Source organism: Symsagittifera roscoffensis, chromosome 6 (assembly GCF_963678635.1).
Source record: "Symsagittifera roscoffensis chromosome 6, txSymRosc1.1, whole genome shotgun sequence".
NCBI classification, from domain to species: domain Eukaryota; kingdom Metazoa; phylum Xenacoelomorpha; order Acoela; family Convolutidae; genus Symsagittifera; species Symsagittifera roscoffensis.
The window spans coordinates 16,142,469-16,163,410 of record NC_087067.1 but is presented as its reverse complement, the minus strand read 5'-3'; the positions used below and the strand labels follow the sequence as shown (position 1 = coordinate 16,163,410).

General features: G+C 35.0%; 2 protein-coding genes and 1 non-coding gene across 3 annotated transcripts in view; 1 reads left to right on the top strand and 2 right to left on the bottom strand.

Moving 5' to 3' along the window:
• Nucleotides 1-20,942, bottom strand: part of LOC134847913 (bifunctional arginine demethylase and lysyl-hydroxylase JMJD6-B-like) — a 500,322-nt gene that overhangs the window by 246,193 nt on the left and 233,187 nt on the right. The gene's annotated exons all lie outside the window — the stretch shown is intronic.
• The window catches only part of LOC134847915 (uncharacterized), a 336,559-nt gene that overhangs the window by 134,800 nt on the left and 180,817 nt on the right, over nt 1-20,942 (top strand). The window lies entirely within an intron of this gene.
• Trnal-uaa (transfer RNA leucine (anticodon UAA)) lies at nt 12,483-12,565 on the bottom strand. Its single transcript has one exon. It is a non-coding gene; the product is annotated as a tRNA-Leu (tRNA).

Here is a 20,942-nt window from a genome sequence, read left to right as displayed (position 1 = left end):
TTGATGGTGTTGACGGTAGTGATAATGTTTCTGGTAGTGATGCTGATGTTGTTGTATCCGTAGAAATATCTACTGGGTCATTTATTAAATTTGGTTCACCTTGTGTGAATGAGTGTGTTGTCCAATATGGTAGTCGTGATGTTTGATTGGGGGGGTTAAAGGGATTGTCACGTATTTGTTCAGATGTTGGTGTTGAACCTAAGTAATCTGAGGGTATACTTGAGGTGCTACGTTGTGTAAGAAGTGTAGGGGTTTCCGGTAGTATGCTAATTGGGTTTTCTGGAGTACCTGGTGATGGGGATTGGGGTATATCAAAATGAATTCGGGGGGTTTTAAAATTTCTGTTTCGTCGTGGATGTATAATTTGTCTATTTATTTCAACTGTATTTTGGTTTTGACTAATATTTCTTATTCTACTTAATTCTTGTGGTAATGTTGGGTACAAGTTATATGTTGGTTCACTTAGGGGTGCTTGTCGCTGAACTGGTTCTAATGGTTCAGATAAGCATGCGTGTCGTTCTTCAAAAGTGTATGGGTTATCTTGGAAAGAAATTCGTGTGGATGTTTGGGGGTTTTGGGTAGTTGTAGGTATTGTCGGGTTTTCTTGGGATGATGTCGGTGAAGACTGACTGTGTGATTGTTGGTTAGCAATTTTTGAAGGTTGTCTGATTGATTTTTCTTAGTGAATAAATTTGTGTTTATTGTAGTATTCTTCAAGGAAAAGAATTAAAAGGATTGTTGCTGAGGCGAACGTTATGATTGCCTTTTTTATACAAATGCGTATTGTCAATATTAGGGATGATAAAATGTTATAAAAATTACAAATAGTAAAAAAATATCTGTTCTACTAAAAATGGTTCGTATCAATTAAATAAATTTGGGTTATCGTATCTGTGAATATGGTCAATGTATTGGGAAAGTTGGAGATATATTTCAAATAGGGAGTAGAAAAATTTAAAAAAATATTGCAAAAAATGATGAAAATTATTATAAAAGCTTCAAAAGTATCAAAGAGAAATATGAATAAAAGTTTAAGTATTGTGAAAAAGTTTATGAAAATGTTGAAAATTGTATTGACTGATTGAGAGAAGAGCATTTAAGAAATGGCTTCTTGGTCGAATATTTTTTGTTGTTTGGGGCGATTTTCAAGTGTTGTCGAATTATTTATTGATTTTTTGACAAGTGGGTTGAGTTTTGTCAAAAATTATTGGGGGCGAATTTTATGGTGTTCGGGAGGTCTTCTTTGCTTGTTTTTATTTGTCAGGTGATCTGGGGTATTTTTGAGATTTTTGTACTTTAGGCTAAATTAATATGGTCGTATTTTTACTTTAGGCTAATTTATCATTTTTGGTTGGGGGGTTTTTGAGGTCTAAGTTGGGAAAATATTGTTGATCTTTGCGTTATTAGATAAGGGAGGGTTATGATATTATGGTGGTATTTATTTTAGTTGTCAAGTTTGAGTGGTTTGCTTATTTTTGACATGGAGGTTGTAAAGTTATAGTTATAGATATGCCTGGAGTTTAAAATCTTTCGTCTAATTGGTTTGTGTTATAGTTATAGAAGGTGACGGATTGAATGAATCCTATTGGCTAATTTAGAACTAAAATTGTTGCGTGTTTGTCAGCATGTTATTTTGATAAACGAAAGTTCAAAATGATTCAGAGGTGCAAAGATTATTAATTTTAAAATTAAAGCTGTTTTTGAAATTCAACTTTCTTTAATATTTTAGATTGTGGGATGAGTGTTTTGTAGTTTTTACGTGGTTGATTTCTAAGTCGTGATGGCTCTCTATGTTCTGATTTCTCGACTCGTTCTTGTGGTATAATTTTTTCTATCATTTTTCTATTTTTCCTTTCTTTTTGAGGTATTTTTTGATCTAGCTTTTTGTATTGTTTTGGGTTGTAGTTGGTTTTTTATTTTGTTTTTCAAGGTGAATGTCGTTTTGATCATTTATTTCATTTTCCGTATGTGGGTGATTTTGAATAACTTTTAAACTTGTGAAAGAATATAATTGAGTTAATTCGCGTAGTGCGTATTCTTTTGGGTAGTAAGGCAAAAGATTGTTCCGATGTTGAACAACTTCTTTTTGGTCTGAATCGGTGATTTTATATGTTACGTCAGTGGGTTTGGCAATTATTTGGTATGGTCCTTTGCGAAGGGGTTGTAATTTTTTAGAAATTCCTTTTTGTGTAATAAAATTAGGTATTAAGACAAATGTTCCAATTTTTAAATCTGAGGCTGGTGTAAAGCGTGAATTAATTTGTTCGTTAATGTTTTGCCTTTGTAACAATTTTTTTGTTATTCTTTGGTAAACTTCATTGTGTTTTTTATCTCTATTTAAAATCCATTCGGTGTGTGTACCAGAGGCTAATTTAAGGATTTGTGGGTGATGAAAATGATCTTCATCATGCGTGTGTAAAGGTAGGTGGTTATAACAAACTGAGTCTTTATTTGGTTGGCAATGATCTTGTGCATTTTTATGAGAGTTTGCTGTAAACATAATTGGTTTAAGTGTCTTTTGATTAAAAACCATTTCGTATGGTGACATTCCTAGAGTTGTCGTAATTTGTGAATTATATGCTAAGGGAAATAATTTTACATCTACTGACCATTCTGTGATTCTTGTATCATTTCCATTTAAGATATTCTTGTAGTGAACGGTTCATACCTTCGACTAAACCGTTTGTCCAAGGTGCATGAGATGTACGCGGTTTGTGTTTGATGTTATATAAGTGACATAGTGTGATGATTTCATTATTTATGAATTCTGTACCGTTGTCTGTAACTAAGATTTCGGGTTATCCGAATTTAGCTATCCAGTGTTCATAAAGTGTTGTGTAAGCATAATAAGCGTTACAATGTGGTACTGGGTTGAGTGCTACATAATGTGTAAATGCATCAACAATTACCATAATGTAGGAGTTTCCTTCAGAGGATGGTCAAATTGGTCCTTTTGTATCGAATGAAATACGATGGTTGAAAAATAAACTTTGTCCTTTAAAATCTTGTTTTTGTGCTATTTGTTTTTGATTTGGATAAGGTTTATTTAGCTGACATACTATACAATCATTGCATAGTACTTTTATCCAAATTGGTGCATTTGGGAAATAAAAATTTTGTGTAAAATTTGATTATGTTTTCTCTGATCCAGAGTGTCCTTTAGTGTTTTGTGTATGTGAAATGTTAAAAGCTATTAGAATCATACTTAAAGGGAGACAGGGAACTGTAGAGTCATTTAATTGATATTCTAGAAGGTCTGTGTTTTCATTAATTGTTGTATTATTAAATTTTCGGAAATATCGGAGGAGTGTTTTATTTCCTAAAAATGTGGTATCTGCCTTTAAGGGCTTAGTTTTGTATTTGTGCCATGATTTTAGTTGTCTAATTACTGGGTCAAGATTTTGATATTGTTTCAAGATTTCAATTGTAATTTTATCTGTTGGAGGAAGAAAAATTTTTTCAATTTCTAATTTAGATAGGGGAATTATGTCAAGTGGGTCATGGAGGTCAAAGAAGGTATTTTGAATCATTTGTTTGTGGTCCTGATAAATTTATTTTATCAGTTAAATTTTCTTTTTCAATTAACGGAAAAATGTCTTTTTTATGCGAGTGTGTTTTATTCGTTTTTGTTGGGTGTTATTTTTTATCCACTGTGAGTATGGAATTGGTTTGAAAGTTGATGTTCCTAGTAGATCAACTTCGTTGTGATTATTTTGGCAATCTAAGTAAAGTGGGAAATGTTGTAGGTTTTTTATTTGTGATTGTTCAATGTCAGTTTTTACTGCATATTTGCATTCTAGTCGGGGTGATGTTTTGTCTTTTGCAAGGTAAAATTTTATATTTTTGGGTATTTCAACTATAGTTTTTCGTGTAAGTAATTCAGGTGGTGTATTTCGACTTAATGTATCTGGTAATGCAAGATTCTTTCCTGCTGTCCAAACTATATGTAATTTGGAAATTTCATTAGAATTAATTGAAATCTATAAACTCGGTGATTAGGATTTGACTTTTGTGTAAAGAGAAAAATGATTGGTTTATGATCTGTGAATAGAACTGCTGGATGTTTTGATCCAAGTATCAGAAATTCATATTCTGTAAGTGTATAAATTATAGCTGTACATTCTCTCATTAGAATTGAGAGTCGTAGCTCTGCTTGAGCGAATAATCGGGAAATTGCTGATATAAGGTTCATTTTGTTTGTACAACTGTGTGATTGTAGTAATGCTGCGCCGATGCCAAAATTTGAAGCATCGCACATTGCATAGAATGGTTGATTTGGATCTGGAATTGTGTTTAAAATTTGTTCAGTTAAAAGTTTTTTAATTTCTTTAAAAAGGTGTCTGATGTTCAGTGGTCCATTCAAAATTATTTTGTTGTCTGAGGATATTATAGAACGGTCTTAAATATAATTGCTTTTTATAAACGTACTTGCTTAAGAAATTTAACATTCCAAGAAATTCTTGGATTTTCTTCTTGTTTGTTGGTGGTTGAAGTTTTTGAATAGCATCAATGCGTGATTTTAATGGAGTCATTGTGTTTCTTTCTATATTATGTCCTAAAAATTTAACTCGTGTTAAAAAAAGAATCGTGATTTATCGGGGGCGGCCTTCAGATTTTCGTTCTGAAGTATTTTATGATAGTATTTTAAAACTGTAAACATTTCTTCTTTTGTCTGTGATTGCATAAAAATGTGTTACCTTTTGGTTGTTCTTCTTTATTTACTGGTCAGATAAACTTGTATTGTTCTAAAATATCAAGTAATCTGTTTACTTTGTCATGTAAATGAATTGGTACTTTACTAGCTCTTTGTTTTTTGAATACTGCGTCAGGTTTTAACGGGAGATGTAGTGATGAACTGATTTTCCCAACATCAATATTTGATGTTGCGTATACTGTTGAATATTTTAACAGTTGTTTTGCTAGTTTGTCAAATTCAATTTGTGTATTTTGTGAGTGTTTGAAATTAAACATTGTTAAAAATTGTTGTTGTTCTTTTGTGTAATTTGTTATATTGAATGTTGGTTTAAAATATGGTGTTTTTGTGAAATAATCTGTGTTTCTCTTTTCATTGCTTAATATGTTATTTATGGATAATTCTTCGTTAAGAATTGTGGATTGGCAAATATCTAATAATTGGAGTATATTATTTACGCGGTATGCTATTTCATGTATGGGTGAGATTGTAGCGTTTGTTTCGCAATATCCTAAAAGTCCTAAGGGTAAGGTTACTTGATACGGTGTATTGTTATACACGTGTAGCGAAATGATGTCGGAATTCGTGTTTTTCAAATATTTTATAGATGAAATCGTGATTTTGAAAAACTTGTGAATAGGTTTAAATTCAAAGTCTGACATAAAAAGTTGTTTATTTTGACTTTTATCATACTGGTGAACTTGTTTTATTGAAAAGTTATATATATTTCCTGATAGTGGTTTCAGGTGTTTCCGTTGTTGGTTATAAATTGGATAAAATTTTGAGAAGAATGGTGGTTGTTTATTTAATCTTTGAAAAAATATTAGAGCTGTATTTTTTGTTTTTGTGTACTTTTGTGTCTTTGATCAGTATTTTACTATTCAAGATGTTGATTGTTGGTATATATTTTGATATAAATGGTATGCCAATGATATTGTGTTTAATATCAGTAATATGACATATTTGTTTAAATGGTTTGTTTAGAATTTTCTTTTGTTCCATTGTTCTTGTGGGGAGAAGGAATAATTGGATAGTTCCATAATTTACTAATGTTGATCCTTATGCTGTTGCTAGTTTACTAGAAATTGCAGGAGGCGTGATTTTTGGATGTAATATTTTGATTTCATTCCATGTGGAAATATTAATTATGTTTGATTCTGCTCCTGAATCAATTAAAAAATCAATTTCAAGATCTGGTGGTTGAAATTCTTTGTTTCTTGGACTTTCTGAGAGAAATGGTATTGTCCACTTTTTTTTCTCTGGGTTGTTCTTTTTAGATATTTTGATAAATATGATTTGTGTTTAAACATTTTGTTTTGTCTTTTTCATCGGGTTTATTTACCGTGTTAATTTCGTTTATTTCTTGTGCAGTTTATGTAGTATTGATGGGTTCAATATAATAATTGTGAAGGAGTTCCAATTGATTTTCATATATATGTGATGTAAAAGGTTGTTCATATATGATAGGTTCGTAGTCGTTTTCGACTGTTATCATATTTACGGAGATTGCATTTTCTGTATCACTTTCTGTATCTGATGATCCACAGTTTATTTGATTTAGTTGTAGTTCGTTACTTCCTGTGTCATCAATACCTGGGGGGTCTGATGTTGTTTCTTCATTTGACTGTACTTGATTATTATGTCTTTGATGTTTTGTTGTACTACTTCTGTATCGATGTTTAGAATTATTATAATGGTTATTATTCGTATGTGGTGACTGGGAATAATTTCTATATTGATTATTATAACTTGAATTTCGATTTTGTGAATAATTTCATGATCTGTTTTGATAATTGTCATTTGATCTGTGATAGTTTGATCTATTATATGAGTTATTTCTTGATCGATTGTTCGGGTAATTCTGATTTCGATTGTTCGAATAACTTCTATTTCAATTATGTGAATAGTTTCTATTTCTGTTGTATGATGAGTTTCGCGATTGAATATTGGAATAGTGTTTATTTCTTGGGTTTGATTGAGAACTGGATATAGAAACCAGTTGGGTTGCATTGGAATTTGATCTCAAATAGTTATTTCGACTATTTGATCGATTATAATTATTTTGTGAAGATTTCTGTGTATTTCTTCGTTCTGGTGATCTTCCTCTATAACTTGAGTTATATGGTGATTGATTTCTTTTTTGTAATTGGTGTTGTTCGGAAGTGGTTTTCCTGAACTGTTGTTACTATATATATTTTTGTTTGGTAGATTTTGATCTTTTTTCATAAATTGATAGAACGATTTATTTGGTTCTTTATGCTTTTGAGGTTTGTTTTGGTTATCTTGTTGTTTTTGTCTACATTCGGAAAAACTGTGTCTGTATCGTCGGCAATAATTACACCATTTTTTGAAAGATGGTTTGCCTTTGAAATTTGGGTGTTTTTCATAAATATTTAGTATTTCAGTGATTTTTTCAACTAGGTCTGTATCTGATTCCTGTATGTTAATTATACGTGTAGTGTTTGTTTCAATTCGATTAACATATTGTAGTTTTAGATTTTCTGTTTCTTCAAGTTTCATTGTGATTTCCGCTTGCTCTAGTTTGTCTACTAGTTTTCGAAAATCTAAATCTGGCTCTCGAATTGAGGAAGGATGAGATGCTCTCTTTTTTATTGCTATTTTCCTTAATTGAGGTGTTAAGGTCATCATTAAAATTTCTGTCGTTTTTGTGTATTTATAGTCATGTGTATTGAGTGAATATGCTTTTCGAACTAGTGTTTCGATACGTACTGCTAATTGTTTGATGGTTTCATTTGGTAATCTGCGAAATTCATTACATAAAACTGTTTGGTGTTGTTTATTTCTTTCGGAGTCAAACATTTTTGAAAATTCTTGTGTAAATCTTTTCCAGTCTGACTTTATTTCTATAGTTAATACTCAAAACCATTTTTGAGCTGCGCCATCTAAGGTTGTTTGTATCAATGCTGTGCGCGTCTATGGATCCAATTTTGATGTACTGGCGTATTAATTGGTTCAGGTCCTATATTTAAAATTAAGTTTGCTGTTACTGCATTTAAATAATCTTCTATAGAATATTCAGGATCTGTTCCTGTAAATACCATCAGTGGTTTTTTGATGATCCACCCATGAGGTATGGATTCATTGTCATTTGTAGTGATTCTGCGGCATTTGGCATTTGCGAAAAATTTGAAAGTTGATTTTTTGTTATTTCGTGTTGCTGAAGATAATATGGAAGTGGTATTTCATTTTGCATTTGAGTTGGTTGATACGAGTGCATAGTCATTGAGTTTTGTGGTTGAATTGGTTGAAAAGATTGTGTATTAGTTGGATTTGGCATATGTATTGGTTGTTGATTTCGTGTATCTGTTGGGTTTGGAGAGAAAATTCTATTATATGTATGAGGTCGTCGTGATCCTTGTGTGCGATATTCTTGGGTATATGGTGCAAAAATTTCTGGTTGTAAATAATCATCATCAGATGATAAGTAATCCGTATGATGAGGTGCTTGCTTTTTATTTTTATTTTGTTGAAAGAATGGGTAATTTTCCCTATGATCCTGTGGAGGATGTGAATTAGTTTGAAAATTTACTGAGTTGGTTGTTGTCATTGGGTTATCCCAATAGTGAGAACATACATGATTATTATTTTTTCGTAGGGGATAGTTTGTTTTTGACGAATGTGCATAAATATAATTGTGTTCTGCAAAAGTGTTTCTTGTGAACGTTTTTCGTGGTTTTGATGGTACTGTCATGGGTCTATATGTTTGATAATCCATATGTGAACATTTTGGAGCAACCAAAGGTTTAACGGTTGATTGTAAGGTTACTTGTGCCAGTGAAGTATTTGTATTTCTTGGTGTTGTTAAACTTGGATGTATTGGTGAAATACTTGTTGTTGTTTGGACAATTTCTTCATTTATGAAGTGTGATGGTGTTTGAATATCTTGTTGTGTAAGATTTCTAGTTCCATTAAGGTTTTCATTGTGTATGACGGTCGAATTTAAACTGTCATTTCGTGTATCAGGTAAAAATGTATTGGAGTTTAATGGTGTTGCATCAATGGTTAGTGGTACTACTTTTACACAATCTCTGTGGTAAGATATTGTACTTATTGCTTGACTTGAGATAGATTGTGGGATATTTATAAATGTAGGATGAGACCATTCAGGGTCCCAAACGTAGTCTGATTGTTCTGTAATGGCAGTATCATCATTTGGATTTTGAGGTCTAAAATTTTTTCTTGCTTGTGAAAATAAGTCTAAATTATGTGTGAAATAATCTATTATAAACCATGCCAAAGTTTTTTGTAAGTCATGTTTTGTGTGTTGTGAAACATCGTCTTTAGTGAAACTTTCTTTGATTATATGTAGAAAAGTTGAAAATAATGTGATTTCAGGTCGTACTTTTGTATGTTAGGATGTTTCAGTTGGTGAGATACTTTGAAATTCTGTTTTTTCTAATATAGAAATATAGGTATATATTAGTGCAAAAACTTTGTCAGTGAATATAGAGTTTGCTCTTTGTGAATTATGATATTGTATGCTTTTGATATATTCTAGGAATAATTTTGAAAACTCTAATTCAAGATCATCTGTTTGAATTACGTATTTACGATGATTCGTATTTGGTGTGCTGAATTCTATGGTCTAGATTCCATATTGTTGTGTTAAATTACATATATCTTTCAAATAATGTTCAATAATTTGTCTTTACATCTGGGAATTCTGCTTTGCATGGACTGATTCCGGGTTCAAACAAATTTCCGAGTAAATTCTTGCAAAAATCATGTTGCCCTCTATTATCGGGTGCATCTATGAGGAAGGGGTAAACCTCTTCGTCATCTGGACTATCGTTACTTTGAGTGTGTCTCATTTTTTTGTTTGATGACTGTTAATATATAACTATCGATGTGTCTAATTGGTTGATTCCAATTATACAAGTGTACTGGTTTGTATTTCTATTGCTTTTTTATTCTTCTTTTTCCTCTTTTTGATGAATTTGAAGTTCTTTCTGAATCGGAAAAATATAACTGATCGTGAATGGGACAATTTTTATCAATTGATTCTTTTAATTTGTAGAGTTCATCTAAATGGCTGGCTTCTGATTCTGAAAATGCGTTTCTATTTTTTGAAAATCTTTTTTGTGTGATTTGTCTTTGTTTGTTCATAATTTTTCTTTTTATTGTTTGTCGTTTTGTTCTAATGTATCCAACTGTTTGTGTATGAGGTGTGATGACAAGATCGTATTTTTTGTTATCTATCTCACTGTTGTGTAAAACGATTGTTTGTTTATTTCCTAGATTTTTGAATGACATAAGGTTTAGGATGAGGGATGCAAAAAGTTGTTAGGTATTTCTATTTTCTTAGACTGTTAGTCCTTACGATTTTTTGGTTAGCTTAACCTGGGTCTTTTTATTTAGGGTTGGAGAGAAAAGTATATCGATTCCGAGGAATGATTTTTTACTTTCTCGTGGCTAGTCTAAGCTAAGGTGTTAACTTACTTAATCTTACTTAGGGGTAGTGATTGTGTTCAAGGGTTGGAGAATAGTAAATCGATCAACAAGGTTCAAGTATAATTAGAACGCAAGTAGTTCATTAGGTACTATTTTAAGCTTACTAAGTCTAAGATCTATCCTGGGTCTGGTAAGAGGAGGGTTCAAGTGAAGGATGAATAACCGAAGTTCTTCACTGTTTATCCTAATTTGAATGGTTAGTTTTATTTAAAAATTTCTATTAGTCTTGGTTTTTTTGGAAGGGTTGGATAGTGAATCGACGTTTGAGGTCGTTAGACACTTGTTAAGTATGTGGGGGAGAAAAAAATTGTTCTTTTTGATCCAAGTATAGGCCTTGATGATCAGGTTTTAAATTTAATGAAATAGAAAATTTATTAAGATCCAAGGATAAGCCTTGAAGATCTAATTTTAAAATTAAGTGAATATATTTTATTTTGGTTTAAATTTATTTAAGAAAAAGATTTAGTTTTTTAATGATTTTAGTGAGCTTATGATTGCTGTTATGTTTAGGTGATGAAGCTGGGACAACAGATGATTTTAGGATTACTAACAATTTATTGTCCTGCTACTAATTTTTATTTTGATTTTCAATAAATATTTTTCAAACATGTTTTATATAAGGCTGCAGAAATTAAGAAAACGATCTGAGATCTTTTAATCAATCGTTATTGTATATTAATAATTTTGTTTAGCGCCTGAAATGATCATGAAGATTGACTTCAAAATTTTATGTTTGCAAATGAAAATCTAAATTCATTGCTAATAAGATTCTAAATATAAAAGTTTGTGTTGGCTTTTGCCGTACAATCATAAAACTATATGGTAAGTTTCTACTTTGTCGTATGTCGTCTCTTGTTCGAGGTCTTCTTCCAATTCCGGGTAGTTCTGTTATCGTTCGGAATAGCGGCTCTGATCTATTGAGTATTAGAGACATTTCGATTAAATTATTATCGTATAACATTTTTAAAATGTTTTGTCTAAATTCTAATCTATTTTTGGCTAAATCTAAGCTATTAAGGTCTTGTTCGAGACTTATGGTCGCACCAGATGAGTTAGGTCCGATGTGGTTAACTCATAGAGTAATTTCGGATAGGGTACACCGTCTGCTCGTCACGCTATCTTATTTTCGGCCGGATAAATTCGTGCAACTTCTTAGTCTAATACCGATCCTAATCTGACTCTTACACTTTCTAGTCTCAGGGTGTTTAACTAGTCTCTGCTAGGCTCAATAGATCTAGGGTATACTTTTTTGTTGCGGCTGCTGAAGTTCTCTTGGAGAGACAACTAATTTCTAAGTTAAATTCTAATCTCTCTGGTGCTGAAATTACAAGTAATTTCAGCACTTACAAATAAGTGGGTTGTTAGTTAGATGGATCATGATTGGTTAATATTAAATACTTTACAGTGGTAAAATATCTAATTTATCCAATCATAAAATATAGTTTAGATCAGGTTCCATTATTAAATACGTTATAAAAAATTAGTTTTTGACTCAAAATTAGACAACTCGTTTGAATCTTCTTGAATTGACTTTACGGCTCTATAAAACTGCTGCTCCGCTGTATGGGTTTTCGCAATTTTGAGTTTTTATGGTGCAATGACTGCATCCGCCAATCGTGAGCGTTTCTTCCTATTTGAAACTCTGCGAGGTTCAATGGCAGTTTTTGAAAAGCTCAAAATTCCTATTTAACTTGATAAAGTTTAAAAATTGAGCTTTTGGGTTGTTAGAGAGACTTATTTTGATTTAACTTGTTCATCAATTGAAATCACTTTTAGCGTAATTTTTGATTGATTGAAAGAAGCCAAAATTACCCATTTTTGTAATAAAGTTTTCCCAATGTAATGAAATTTGGCGTGGTGAACAAATCGATAGTTCTGAACAGATTTGTTCTTCATACTTTACAGCGTAACATCACGCATTTAGACGTAATAACACGTAAAACAAACATAAAACTCGGTATTTTGAAAGGGGGGAACTGGAAAAGAGCCCAATGAACGATTGTCCTCATGGGGTCTAGCAGATTACTGGCTTTCTTCTATTTTTATAAAGAAATTGTACTCGAGCCTAAAGTAGTTTCGTTGTTTTGATCACCTCCTTATGGTAAAAAAATTTGCCGGCTGTGAAAGTAGAACAGAAGTTTCCGATAACAATTGTTTTTGAAACGAAGTAAACATTTTTTTTCAGAATTAGTTGACGGAAACTTTTGTCTTACTTTCACAAACGGCAAATCTTAGATACCATATAAGGAGGTGATCGAAACAATAAACTAATTTGGGCTCAAGAAAACTTTCAAAAAACAGAAGAAAGCGAAGAATATGCTACCACTGGGGTTCGAACCCAGGAGGACTACCGTCCATTGGAACTTAAGTCCAACGCCTTAACCACTCGGCCATAGTAGCTTGCTCTTCGGAATGGAAGAAATGAACGAATTCGAAAAGTGGTTTGGTATCAAGTTTAAAAAATATATATATATTTTTTAAATAAAAAATGATATTTTGTTCTGCTTTCATCAGCACTTGCGGCGGAGGTCACTGGGACTGTACTCACCACAACTGTGAAGGAGTATGTGAGGTCAAAGGTCACGGCAACTTCACGAACTTCGACGGACTAGACTACCTATACCCTGGATACTGCGATTACATTTTAGCTCAGGTCAGTTTTAACATCCGCAATAACGGGGTTTCCAAAAAATGAATAACGTCAAAGTTCCCCGCGCACTCCGAGCACTCGCCACAGTTTTTTTTTCCCGAAAAGTCGGAACATTATGGATATTGCAACAGAAAGTGCCCAAAAGAAACATCTCAAATATCCGGGGAAAAAATCTGATTGAAATAAACTTTCCGTCGATGGTTTGCTTTTTTTCGCGCTTCTGGATCAAAACAAGAAGATGTTTTTCAGTTTTTTTTCAGAACGAGTCATGAGCAAGCGCCGAAAATCTGAAATTTTCTTTTAATTTTTTCAGCGATAGAAAAAATTCAAGCCAAAGTTTTTCTATGAATCTGTTTTTTAGGCGAGCAACAGTGCAGACAACTTCAAGTGTGACTTCATCATTTAAATGGGCCACTGCAACTGTCACTCAAATGGAATCTACGGATGCAAGAAGTACATCACAGCTATCATCATGGGAGACAGTGGGAGTGGGGAAAGTGTGTATTTGGGAGAGACAATCACAATAAATGGAAACACGATGGATGAAAGTGCACTGCCATTTGCGTATGTTTATAGAAATTCTTTCAAGTTTTTCGGATTTCAACCCATTTTTTTCTTTATTGAACCATCCATATTCTTCAAAAAAAAGGCAATTTTCAAAAAAAAATTGATGTAAAATTTACGTTTTCAGTTTGAAGCATTCTCAATCTTTACGTCAGTCATTTTATCAAATGCTCAAGCTCAATTTAGGTGAGCGTTTTTTTTCCTGCTGATCGAATAAGTTTTGTTTGCAGCACCAACAGTGTGATTGCGGCCAGATTGAGCAGTTTGTTCTTGGCAGTGAGTTAAAGATTAAGACCATTTATCCACAGGGAAAGGACCAACACAAGAGCTGTACAGCTCATCACGGTGAACCGCTGTTGTGCCCCTGTTTAAGAACTACATTAAATTGTTTTGGTTTTTTTTTGGGCTGCTTCACCCTCAAGCAACGAGCACGGATCATGGTGGGCCTCGATCATCCGCTCTTTCGATTGAGAGGCGGAGACGTAACCACTTCACCACCGCTCCCCAAAGGAATGTGAATGAAGTGAAGATTCTGTTCGATCAACTGGCCCGAGTGTATGTTCACTTAGAACCCAGCTACTACAAACACAAGGTCAAGGTCAAACTGAATGATTTAAATTTCAGATTGTACAAATTGTTATAGTTTTGAATGAGACAATTTTTTCAAGCTTAATATTAATAAAATTTTACAAAAATTAAATTTCGCCTTAAATGGAGCTTAGCTTGAAAAGCGTCTCCATAAAGTTCACATATGGACTACATTTCACATTTCATAAGACCTTGAAATTTGATCAAAAATCCGCCTATCAAAAACAAGCGAAGCGAGCTGTTATTCATTTTTATTGTCAATTAAATTCTACTTTGGTGAAATGGTCTAAGTCTCTTTAATCTATAAGATCATATTTCATCTTTATTTTCATCTTTATCATGTGAACAAACTGTTGAAGTTCGTAAATGTATAATGTCGAAAAAGGTTTGTTTGTTAAGTTTAAATGTAGGCAACTGTTAGGCATCAAATCGAAATCTTACTGCACTGTCTTATTTCAGATCACATCGGACATTAGAGATCGCAAGGTCACGACAGCAGGTCCCCAGACAGAAGGAACAAATTGATAGCACTTACATAAACTCAGAACTGGTTCCTATCTCAAACAAATTGATAGCTCTTACATAAACTCAAAACTGGTCCCTATCTCTTTCGGGCAACCACAAATAAATTTTAGAGCGTAGATATAAAATTTATCAACTCATCGTTTCTTTTGCTATAGGTTCATGTTACTAGTTAAATTTTAGTTTAAATTGAATTTTCAGGCACACCTGCCAAACCTCTCTTAAGGTTTCTTACTCTTGTCATCACTTGTGCTCTATTCGATGGATCATAACTCCCCCCATTTTGTCAACTCCGCGTCTCTGTCGCGTTGATTTTCTCGTCGCTGCCTCGCCTTTTCTTCGTTTTCCACTGACGGTTCTCGGTGATATCTCCCTGTCCGTTCCCGACGGTACATTTTCTCCCCCGCTCGCCGTAATCCTCACCGGTTTGTTCTTTTCAATTTCCCACTCGCTATCTTCGTCGTCCTAGCTCTCGTCCGTACTGTATTCTATTATACGGTGTTTCATCGATTTTCGCGCGTTTTCCATCTCGACTCGATCCTTTTCGGCTCTTCTTTTACACTTCGTGGGTTCACTTCGGCCCGGGGTACTTTTTACGCTTTTACTAGGACCTGGGGTGCACGCATCACTTCTATCCTCAATTAGGCTTTCTTCAGCCGCCGATCTAAAAGAAACACCACTTCGCCTTAGTAACGACCCTTTTTTCATTTGCACCGTATGCTTAGTTAATTTTTTAATTTTCAATGGTAAACGTTTATACTTTCTTGCGTCCTTCGGATCCGTTTTTCCAATCCTTTGGTAGACTGTCGTTGAACTGGTCTTATGCTTTTTGAGCCATGCTGGCGCTTTAGGTACAAGTCTTACTTCCTTGGGATCAGCTACTTCCTGAGCCTTGGGATCCGTTTCGGCTAATTCCTCGTCATCCAAAATGATTGGGGTTTTCCTATTCTCTGGGGCGTATACCAAATCGCTCCTCTTCTCCCAATCCAGGGTTAGCTCTACATCCGGGAGATTTCCCGTCTTGTCTAAACAAGATAACTTCTGGTTAACAACAGTGTTCCAATTTAGATTTTTCAATGATGGTTTTTTCGTTAAATTTCGCAGAGCCGTATTCGCTTCTCTTCCATGATAGGCTTCAAAAGGCGTTATCTTAGTCTTAGAATGAGGCACAAAACGTAACGCGCTGAGCGCACGGGATATCCTTACTCCAAACTTATAGTTTTCATTTTCCTGGAGATAAGTTAGCTCCGTGGCTCGTGGGTTCTTGTCTCTGACTGTATCCCTGATGGTTTTCATAATTGGATCTTTTTCTATATTTGCTTCTATCAATTTCAAACTCAGGACTTCCGGCTGTTCAATCTTTTTAATGATTTTACTGTTTGATAGCACTATAGAGTAAATCCATTTGTCATTCTGTACAAGTGGGTAGGATAAACCGGGGAACTGGTGGGGAAACGAGATGATAGTGTTCAACGTTGTAGAATTAGTCTGTTTTTAGAATTAGTCGATTTCGCAGAGCCGTATTCGCTTCTCTTCCATGATAGGCTTCAAAAGGCGTTATCTTAGTCTTAGATTGAGGCACAAAACGTAACGCGCTGAGCGCACGGGATATTCTTACACCATACTTATAGTTTTCATTTTCCTGCAGATAAGTTAGCTCCGTGGCTCGTGGGTTCTTGTCTCTGATTGTATCCCTGATGGTTTTCATAATTGGATCTTTTTCTATATTTGCTTCTATCAATTTCAAACTCAGGACTTCCGGCCGTTCAATCTTTTTAATGATTTTACTGTTTGATAGCACTATAGAGTAAATCCATTTGTCATTCTGTACAAGTGGGTAGGATAAACCGGGGAACTGGTGGGGAAACGAGATGATCGTGTTCAACGTTTTAGAATTAGTCTGTTTTTTAACAAGTTTTTCAGGTGGTATTAGTTCACTACCTGAATCCGAACTGACACTGGGTGGTTGATTTAACCGATTAAATACAACGTTGAGGCTTACATCTCCAGAGTTGGTCGATGTGTTAACAATGGCGGAAGTTGCTGGGTCATTTTTTTCAGGCGAATGAATCATGTTTTTATATTTAAATTACTCATATTACTCAAAATTGAAGGTTTGCAACTGGAATTTACATATTGAGAACAACGTCTGAATTTTTTTCTTCGTTATTTGCATATTTCCGCCGGTATGCAAATATCTCAATGCTGATTGGTTAACCGCCGGTTGCATGTAAGCACGCCCTCTGTTGAGCGTTTGCGCTCACGGTGAGTATTTGCATATTCACCTTTTCTTTTATTCCCATTGGATGGAACTGTTTTCGTTGTGTCGAAACATGACTGATTGCCCTCTACCGTCGGTTTTGGCCTAATTTTATTCACTTTCTGACCCCTAGGCTTCATTTGATCCTTAGGCTTCAATGCTGTTTTTATCATTTTTATTTTCGCTACTGTAAAACTTTCATCATAATGAATTGTCTCGGGTGCCTCTGCGGACGGAAACCGAGACAAATAGTCTGCCATTCCCATTTTTGACCCCTGTCCATGTTCAACTTTAAAATCATATGGCACTAGTCGATCGTATCATCGAGTTAATCGGCTGAAAAACGTTTTATTTCCCTTCGGTGAAGAACTTAAGAATGTAAGTAGTGCCTTGTGATCCGATATAACCATGAAAAACCGGCCATGTATAATTTCGAAAACGTTCCGTAGCCCACACTACCGCGAGTAATTCTAATTCATTGGTAGAGTACTTTTTCTCAGCCACATTAAGATATCTGGATGCAAACGAAAACGGATGCCAGCCGGAGGCGCAATACTGTTCTATTACGGCCCCTAGGCCATCGTGGTTAGCATCACAAATAGTTCTAATTTCACGGTGAATGTCGAAATGTCGTAATTCGACAATGTTTTCCACGAGCAACTTTAATTGTTGGAACGCATTTTCGCGAACGGGCGTACAGACAAAATCGTTATTTTGACTTAGTAATGGTTTAATGGTGCGCTTACTTCCGCGAGTTTAGGCAAAAAGTTGTGTAAACTGTGCATTGAACCCATTAAAGACATCAACTGTTTTCGAGATTTTGGGTTTTTCAGGTCCTCTATCGCTTGTGTTTTTCTTACTAGAGGCGCGATGCCATTTTCCCCAATCCAATATCCGAGCCACTCGCACTCGGTTTTCGCAAATTCACATTTTCGTAATTTTAACGCGACATTAGAAACGTCCAGCTTTTTCAATATCTTTTCCACTAACGCAATGTGCTCGATCTTAGTTCCTTTTGAAGCAATTAAAATATCGTCGATGAACGCGTTAGCTTGAGGGAATTCCTTCAGTAAATTATCAATGACTTTTTGGAATTCCGCCGGCATTGACGTAAGCCCGTAAAATCCGTTTTTAAAACGATATGTTCCCCTGGACTTTCCGTCGACTAGTGAAAAATTGCATTGCTCGCTTGTCTTTTGTTCTAATGAAACTTGTCGGTACGCATATGTGAAATCCAACGTTGTAAAATATACATTACCCGCTTTTCTTTCAGCGATTATCTGACTTATTCCGTCTACTAGTTCGTCAATATTCGGCATTTGGTACTTGTTCTTGTGTACCTGCTTGTTCAATTCTCTTGATTCCAGTGCTAATTTGATACTTCCGTCTTTTTTTACTGTAATCACTGTAGGAGAGACGAAATACTTATCCGAGCACTCTTGTAATTTTACGATATGACTTTCGTTTATCAGCCGATGAATTTCTTTATCTACCTTGTCTTGTAGACTGATAGGCACCCTGCGCCCTTTTTGTTGTATGGGCTTAAAAATTTTCGAAAAATTCAGTTCTTACTTTCGCGTTCCGGATATTCCCTATTCTAGTAAATAAATTTGGCTACAACTTACAGAAATTTGTTTGCAATTCGTCATATTCTTCCTCCTCTTGACTGCTCTCTTCCCCTGTTATTCCCATCACTTTCTTCCTTTGCACTAACTCGAGGCCTAGGGTGCCCATCAGATCACGCCCCAGGATTGACTGATGATTTCCGGATATTACTGACACTTGTGCTGGTGCTGCCCAACCGTTCAACGACATCATCACTGCTACCTTTCCCAGTATGTTTATTCGGTTGTTATTGTAATCCAAAAATTCATCTTTTGAAGGCTGTAGTTGAATATTCGCTTTACCTAATGTTGTTTTTAGGTCCGTTATGCTGAAAATCGTCACTGGGGATCCGCTATCTATCCACAACCACATCTTCTTTCCTGACACCTCAACCTGGACTCGGGCCCCAGGGATCTTCAGTTCAGTTTCATTCTTCTTCCTTTTTATTGACATTACCATGTAATTGTCCGATCCTGACGTGATAGATTCATTTTCCCCGCTTCCCTGCTGGTTTACCCACGATACTGGATCTTCTACCAAATCATTAACATTCTGCGTGCTCTGATGGTGCTCATTTTCGTCTCTGACTAAGCCGACTCGTCCTCGTCCTCTCCATTGGTTAGTACCCTTCCTAATTCCTCGGCATGTTCGTTCAAAGTGTCCCAGTTTTCGGCATGAGTTGCATGTTGCTCCTTTTGCAGGACAGTTTGCTATGTGGTCAAGGGTAAAATTTGGTGCGTCGCAATTATAACACCTACGGTTATTGCCGCTTCCCCCACTACTTCATCCTTGGGTGTATCCTCCACGTCCCCCGCGTCCTCGACCTCGGAAAAACCCTTGTCCCCTTCATATATTATTGACCGGTTCCTGTTTTATAGAAATCACCGGAGCTGTTGAAGCTGGTTTTCCAGTATATGATTTGTATGCGCGCTCACCACGTTCATACGATAATGCGATCCTGTAGACTTCCTCTGGTAACTTTGTTGATCGTGATAATTCTCGTTGGCAATCCGATTCCCGCATATTCATAATGAAAATATCACGAACAATTTCGGCCGCATTTGCAAAATAACATTTGCCTGCTAGGGCGCTTAATTCCGCGTGGAATTTCTCGAACGTTTCATTCTCACGTGGTTTTCGTCCGTAGAAAAGTCCCCTTTCATGAGTTACATTCCGCTCACGTTGAAAACATCTTGCATCTCGTCAAGGACCCGTGGGTAACGTACCGTTTTAATATTAACCGCCGGTTTTCGTGCTTTGAATATCCTTTGCGCCTCGTCTCCAATACAAAGGTATAGATTAGACTTTAACTTCTTTTCGGAATCGAGACGGTTTTTTCTATTGACCTCCTCAGGCAACGCTGTGATAGCCGCCGCAATTAAAGTACTCGCAAAATTGAAATCATCGGGATCGATGTCGTGTTTTCCTATCATCCCCCAGTGAAATTTAACTATCCACTCCTCTTAGAAAACTGGAGGTTCCGGTATTCGTGCATCCCAAAATGCTATTATATTAAGTGGATTTGTTCCCCCGCCTTTTTTATCTGCTGGCTGCGCATTGTTGAAGTTCGTAAATGTATAATGTCGAAAAAGGTTTGTTTGTTAAGTTTAATTGTAGGCAACTGTTAGGCATCAAATTGAAATCTTACTGCACTGTCTTATTTCAGATCACATCGGACATTAGAGATCGCAAGGTCACGACAGCAGGTCCCCAGACAGAAGGAACAAATTGATTGCACTTACATAAACTCAGAACTGGTTCCTATCTCAAACAAATTGATAGCACTTACATAAACTCAAAACTGGTCCCTATCTCAAACATCATATGGGCCCATGTAAACAATAAACCGCCCCCACCTTATATGTACCAAATGAAAAATCTCCCCCTAAATTTAAATTACAAATTCAGGTAAAAAGACCTGCATATACTGTGCTCAAATCAGATTGGCTGGAAAAAATTCAACAATGAGTCTTGGAAAAAACTCACGACAAATTATATATGCTTGTGTACTAGAATCGAGGTTTATGTGGCTTCTATGATTCCAACCCCTCCAACGACTTCAAAATTCCCCTGAATGCAATTGAGACAGATGTGAGTGTATTTGGTCAATCGTGGACTACTTCTAAGTCTAGTGAGGATGGTGATCATGATGAGTCATGCTTTCCTGTCACGCAGTTTGACACCAGCGCCTGTACCACCAATGAACAGAGGTTACTTCACATATTTCCGAACACTCGAATTATACTCAAGTTGAACACTCGAAAAAACATTTTTTTTTTGAACTTTCGTTTTTTTCTGAAGATTTGAATTATATAAATTATATATCAAAAATTTCGAAAACAATTTTGAGTGCTTGATTGCTTAAGTATGAATTTATATCAAGATTTTAGTTAAGTTTGAGACTAGCAACAGCGTAGTAGGTTCGACTTTTTTGTCAAAAGTTTGTGGTTAAAACAGCTAAAAATTGCCCAACATCATTTGAAAGCCTTTATGTCGTAATTTCACTTTCGAGTTTCGATAGATAAATCAAATTTGCTGAAACAAAAAAATAACAAAAAAAAACTTTATTAAAAAAAATGTTTTTTTTT